Source organism: Trichosurus vulpecula, chromosome 4 (genome assembly GCF_011100635.1).
Source record: "Trichosurus vulpecula isolate mTriVul1 chromosome 4, mTriVul1.pri, whole genome shotgun sequence".
Lineage (NCBI taxonomy): Eukaryota > Metazoa > Chordata > Mammalia > Diprotodontia > Phalangeridae > Trichosurus > Trichosurus vulpecula.
In genome coordinates this window covers 240,670,745-240,677,454 of record NC_050576.1, presented here as the reverse complement: position 1 = coordinate 240,677,454, position 6,710 = coordinate 240,670,745, and the positions used below count along the sequence as shown (strand labels likewise).

At 38.1% G+C, this 6,710-nt stretch overlaps 1 pseudogene; it reads right to left on the bottom strand.

Annotated features, from left to right (window-relative positions):
• Window positions 1-528: 528 nt before the first annotated feature.
• Window positions 529-1,752, bottom strand: LOC118847417 (annotated as a pseudogene).
• Between the last annotated feature and the right edge of the window lie 4,958 nt (window positions 1,753-6,710).

The window sequence follows — 6,710 nt, the reverse complement described above, 5'->3', positions numbered from 1 at the left end:
CAAGTCACTAGCTTCCACTTGCTCCAGTCTAATTTTTAAGGTAGTATTTCCTTCAGTGGTCTTTTGAACCTCTTTTTCCATTTGGCTAATTCTGCCTTTCAAGGCATTCTACTACTCATTGGCTTTTTGGAGCTCTTTTGCCATTTGAGTTAGACTATTTTTTTTTACATATACAGATCTTTTTATATAATATGGAAATTTACAACTATTGATATATATATATATATATATATAGACAAAACCAGGTCCTCTGGAAAGGTGATACATAGTGCCTGCTGTAGAGCCCTAATGAAGGGGAACACAAAAGTAATCAATGCATCAATAAAGAATTACTACTGTGTGGTGTTTTGTATCCAGGAGTGTTGTCTTCTGGACCTATGGGAATCTATAGCACCTACATACATGGCAGGTATTTCATATACCTGTGGGGCGCCGGCTCTGCTTGATGCCAACTACTGAGACTGTACAAGTTACATCCAGCATCAGATGCAAACAACAACAGGGTTTAACAAATAGTATTCACACTCTACTATTGCCCATTTCTAACTTTAGGAAGAGACTAGAGTGTGTTCACAGGTTTTACATTTCTGGTGTTCAATCACTAATCAGAGGAAAGATCTGACCTATTTGAAAAGTGCGTCATACATAACCCCTCAACGACTGTTCTCTCTTGATGGCGGCACATTAAAAGGTTTTAAAATTTCAGCTCCTTCTGGATTCCCCAAAGAGTATCTGTGCTCTTCTTTAAACGGCTTTCCTCCTCCGGATTCAGGTTTACCTTCACCACATCTGAAATGCTGTTCTACCCCAAGATACATGGGACACTAAGAAAGACATCCTCATTAATGCCATATAGGCCCTTAATCATGGTGGAAATAGGATGCACTCTCCTAAGATTCCTCATAATGCCTTCTGCCAGATCTGCCACAGACAAGCCCAGGAAGTGTAGCCCTTCAGCTTGATCACCTCATAAGCACTTTCAACCACCTGTTTATGAACATCTTTCCAATTCTCTGAATCAGCATCACTTCCCAAAGAAGGATGAAGACCCTTCAGAGACACACCAGCAACATTGACACCACTCCATACAGGAACACTGGAGTCTCCATGTTCCCCGAGGACCCATCCATGACAACTTGAAGAATGGACACCAAGTCTCTCCCCAATTAGGTAACAGAAATGGGCAGAATTCATATTGCAACCACTTCCAATAACACAATTTTTAGGAAAGCCACTTAGCTTCCATGCCACATATGTTAAAATATCCACTGGATTGGAAACAATAAGCAGTTTGCAATTAGGGCTGTATTTAACAATATTGGGAATGAAAAATTTAAAGATATTCACATTACGCTGGACCAAATTAAGACGACTTTCTCCCTCCTGTTGACGTGCCCCAGCCATAACAATGACCAGTTCTGAGTGTGCAGTCACACTGTAGTCTTTGCCAGAAACAATCTTTGGTGTTTTGAGGAAAAGGCGGCCATGTTGGAGATCCATCGTCTCTCCCTTTAGTTTGTCTTCTATTACATCAACTAAGTCAAGTTCATCAGCCAAATCCTTTGTTAAAATACTGATGGCACATGCCATGCCAACTGCACCAACCCCAACAACAGTGATCTTGTTCTGGGGAACCTGTTCTTCCTTTAGGACCATTCAAAATCAGCTGATCCTTGACAGTAGATGCCATTTTGGGAGATTTCTGGGGAGATATCGAGGTTGCTGGTCAGGCTGCGAAAGTTCTGATTTGGATGTGAGATTGCTGCTCCCAGACTTGCGCAGAGTTAGTCTATTTTTTAAGGTTTTCTTCAGTATATTTTTCAGTATTTTTTTTGGGTCTCCTTTAGCAAGTCATTGACTTGTAATTCGTGGTTTTCTCACATCCTTCTCATTTCTCTTCCCAATTTTTCCTCTACTTTTCTAACTTGCTTTTCCAAATCTTTTTTGAGCTCTTCCATGGCCTGAGACCAGTTCATGTTTTTCTTGGAGGCTTTTGTTGTAAGCTCTTTGACTTTGTTCACTTCTTCTGGCTATATGTTTTGGTCTCCTTTGTCACCAAAGAAACATTCCAGAGTCTGAGACTGAATCTGGGTGCGTTTTCACTGCCTGGCCATATTCCCAACCAACTAACTTGACCCTTGAGTTTTTCAGCGGGGTATGACTGCTTGTAGAATAAAGAGTTCTATGTTCCACGTTTGGGGGGGAGGTGCCAACTCTGACACCGCACCACTACCCCTTTCCCAAGAACCTCCAACCCGGACTGGGCTTAAATCTGCAGCAGGCTGTGCACTCCTGCTCTGATCTGCCACTTAATTCCTCCCACCAGGTGGGCCTGGGGCCAGAAGCAACTGCAGCTGTAGCTGCCCCACCTCTGCTGCCCCACCTCCGCTGCCCCGGGGGCTGGTAGCCGAACCTCGAACTCCTTCCACTCCCGCAGCTTTTCCCACTAACCTTCTCCACTGTCTTTGGTGTTAGTGGGTTGAGAGGTCTGATAACTGCCACAGCTCACTGACTCAGGGCGCTAGGGCCCGCTTCGCCAGGCTCCTGGTCTGGTTGGTCTGCGCCACCCACACTGGGCTCTGCTCCGCTCCATTCCCAGCTCCCAGCTCCCAGCACTGTGTGGGATAGACCTCACCCAGATACCATCCAGGCTGTCCTGGGCTGGACCCCTGCTTCCCTCTGCTGTTTTTGTGGGTTCTGCAGTTCTAGAATTGGTTCAGAGCCATTTTTTATGGGTTTTTGGAGGGACTAGGCAGGGAGCTCACACTAGTCTCTGGTTTCCTGCTGCCAGCTTGGCTGCACCCCCTCTCTGTCTCTTCTTTAGTTAAGAAATCTTCTCCCTAGTAATTTTCCAAAAGTAGCTCCCCCTGTTCACCTCTAAGTACTCTAGGATATGAACTTTAATGTTCTCGTTGATGTAAGATGTTGGCATAACCATAATTTCTGAAAAGTAGCTTTCAATTTTTTTTTCCAGCAATTCTTGTCAAAACTGGTGTCTTTCCAGGAATTTATGCTCTTGGGCATATGAAACACTGAATTATTGTTTTCAATTGACTTTGTTTCTTCCCTATTTGATCTACTATAATAATCTATTTTTCTGTTTTTTTTTTCTTTTAACATGTACCATAGAGTTTAAAGTGTGGTTGGGGTGTCTACTAATCATTCATACTTTTCCTCATTTTTCCCTTGAAATTGTGGAAATTTTGATCTAAATAATTTTTCTATTGTTTTTATTTACTTCTGTAATGGATAAACTAGGTTAATTGATTAGAATAATAAAAACCTAAATATTATTTTAGCATATCATTTAAATTTAGCTTAGAATAAATTTATATTTAGTATCATCATCTAAAAATTAAATTGACAAAGGCCACTATGAGCAATGAATGCATCATTATTTGTCTTTTATTTCTATAAGATAGCATTTCTCAAACTTTTGATCTCAGAAACTACTTGTGCTCTTAAAGAATATTGAGGATCCCTAAGAGCTTTTATTTATATAGGTGGTTTCTATCAGTATTTGCTGTGTTGAAAGTGAAACTGATACATTTAAAACTGATTATTCATTTATAATAACAACAATAAACCAATTAAGGTTTTAATTTTAATGAGGAATATATTTTTCCAATGCAAAAAAATAGAATACTGGCATTGTTTACATATTATTGTGAGTCACTTTAATGTCTGATTTAAGAGAAGCCAACTAGACTTTCATATCTGCTTCTTAATTCAATGAGTTGCTTAGGTTGAAGTTTATGAATAAAACCCATCCTCATGCAAATATGTAGTTGGAGAAAAAGAAGTGTTATTTCAATACACACATCATAAAGCATTATAAAAATATAAAATACTGAGGTGGCAGTCTCTAAAAATCCAGGGTGGAGGTTTGGTATTTCAGAATGGGGGGTGTGTATAATGACAAGGAAGATGGCAAGATGTCCAATTAAATTTTAGCATTTTGGTGGGTGACTGAATGGATTGAAGCCAATTGCCCTGTCTCCACTAAGTGTTCTAGGCTCAACATCCCCAATTCCTTCAACTAATCTTTCTTACATTATGAGGCAGAGAGGATGATATATAGAAAAATTCTGCTTTTTAAGCATATTTAGCCAGATGTCGGTCATGGTTGTAGAACACTGCATACAGTTTTAAATGCTTTTGATGTGTTTGTCAATTTTACTGACATTTTTGGGGTTCCTTCTTGATTGTTATGAAGAAGGAATCACTGGAAGGTGCAGATAGGAGGGATATAATGGGAATTATAGATTGTGTAAAAATAAAAGATACCAATAAAATAAAACCTTTTTAAGCACAAAAAAACAAAGACAGAGAAAGAAAGAAAATAAGAAAGGTAGGAGGAAAGGAAAAAAGAAAGAATGAAAGGAAAGAAGGAAGGAAATGGAGAGAAGGAGAGAAGAAAGGAAGGAAAAGATTTAAAGAAAGAAAGAAAGAAAGCAAAAGAAAGGAAGGAAGGAAGGAAGAAAGAAAGAAAGAAAGAAAGAAAGAAAGAAAGAAAGAAAGAAAGAAAGAAAGAAAAGAAGAGAAAGGAAGGAAGAGAAAGAAAGAAAGAGGAAAGAAAAAGAAAGAAAGAAGAAAACTTTTCTTTAAGGGTATGTTCAGATTCATGAAGTCAGGTAAACATCTGTCTAACATTCATCCAAAGGCCACCATGTGGGTGCACCTTATTCAGCACCACAGGTGTTATTTGAATATACATATGTGTTAAAACACTTTTTTTTTTCGAAATGCATTGAAGAAGTCATTCATTTAATATATGCAAAGAGAGAAAATTTGTTCTCTATTTTTGAAAGGTTAAACCCAGTATCTTTCAATCTCTTTCAAAAGCAATCAAAATTTTAATTAACAGAATCTTACTTTATTTGGCAAGAATTTAAAGCATCCATTTAGGGAAATTGTTCAATTTTTCAGTTATTGCTGGATTTTGTTTGGCAAGCCACATGGGGCAGAGAGAACGTGAAATCGCTGTCAGAGAGATGGATCATTCAACATTTCCTGATGTCCTCATGGTATGACTTTTCTTTTGGCTTCAATTATTTTTGTTGTTGCAATGGCCTATGAAGCATAGTAACTGGTGTTGTGTCTAAAATATATAATTAACTTTGAAATGTTCATCATTGTTCTCATCACATGGTTGTTTTAGTTTTTAATCTCACTCTGTTTCTGTGCTTTCAGAATTCAAGACCAAAGGACAGAATCATTTTATAGAGCTGAAATAATGCAAATGTATTTAATTAGTGACTTTTTCCAGGTCATTTATCTATTTAAGTTATTGCTCATGGAAAAGGTTTCCTAATTATGGCTGTCCATGTCATTTATTTTCTCTCTTTCTCCCAGTGTATATTCTGTTATCAGGGAGAGGAAAAGAGATATTGAAACGCATTGTGGCAGCATTTAAGTTGCCCAATCGACCTTCCATGCAGATTATTTCATGCTCCCATGATCCTGGTTCATAGGATCATGACACTCAATGTAACTTTCATTGCACTTTCCGAAAATTACCTTTGCTGAATCACCTTCTGCTATTATGCAAAGAAGGATGGTGCTTTGGGAACACAAATACTTTAATAGCATTTTTAAAGGTAATGAAGAGTTCATTAAGATTTTTTTCATGTCTTAATACTAATTTAAATTAGATACAGAATTAGATACAGAAAAAAAGTTCTGAGGACTTTTTGTTTTGTTGTTGTTATTGTTTCTGTTGTTGTTGTTGTGTGTGTGTGTGTGCATGCACACACACATGTATCATCATACAGTGTCAGCTGAAGAGAACAGTGATAGTGTGAAGGAGAAGAAAGTAAAGGCATTTTGTAAATAGAATATTATCAATGAACAATAATTTATTAAGGTACTATTATGTCTTAGGCACTGTACTATGCCCTGAGGCTACAGAGACAATTAAAAATTACCCCCTCCCAAAGTTATTCTTTAATTTTGGAAGCACATCTTGAAACTTCTATTAAGATACCTACATTCATAATTAATGTAATAAGAAGGTTGTATACTTAAATACAGATGCATTTAGGAAGAGAATGACACTGAACACAATCAATTAGGACAATTGTTCATGAAGTTATGCGGTCAGTCTTCTTTTATTGCTGTAACACCCTCCAATTAGCCTATAGTTACATTAATGATGTGCTTGCTTGGACACAGACCAGATAGTCAGCTCAGGTGTAAGTCACTATTTTGATAAACATTCAGAGAATCAGCAGGATGGAAAGGACCTTAAAACTCTCTCTTTCCCTCCCCTCCTCCAACCCTACTACTGTACACCTGAAAAAGGGTCATGCTACTTTACTGGAAGACTTCCAATGATGAAAGAACCATTACCTACTGACACAAGGCAGTCCACTCCACTAAGGAAAATGGCATTGTTTGGAAGGTTTCTCTAATATCAGTTCTAAATTTGTTTCATTACAGCTTTCACCCTTGCTCTGTGTTCTTCTTGGTTCAAACTGGACAAGTCTAAAGATCTTCTACATGCCAGCCTTTCAAGTACTTGATTGATAGTTATGTCTCTTCTGATTCTTTTTAAGAATGATTGGCCCAATTGAGTCAACCTACCTTTATTTTGTTAGCTTATGTATGTGTATACACACACACACACACACACACACACACACAAACAGACACACATAATCCTTCACCATTCCTTCAGGATGCCCTCATTTCTGCTACCACTGCTACCA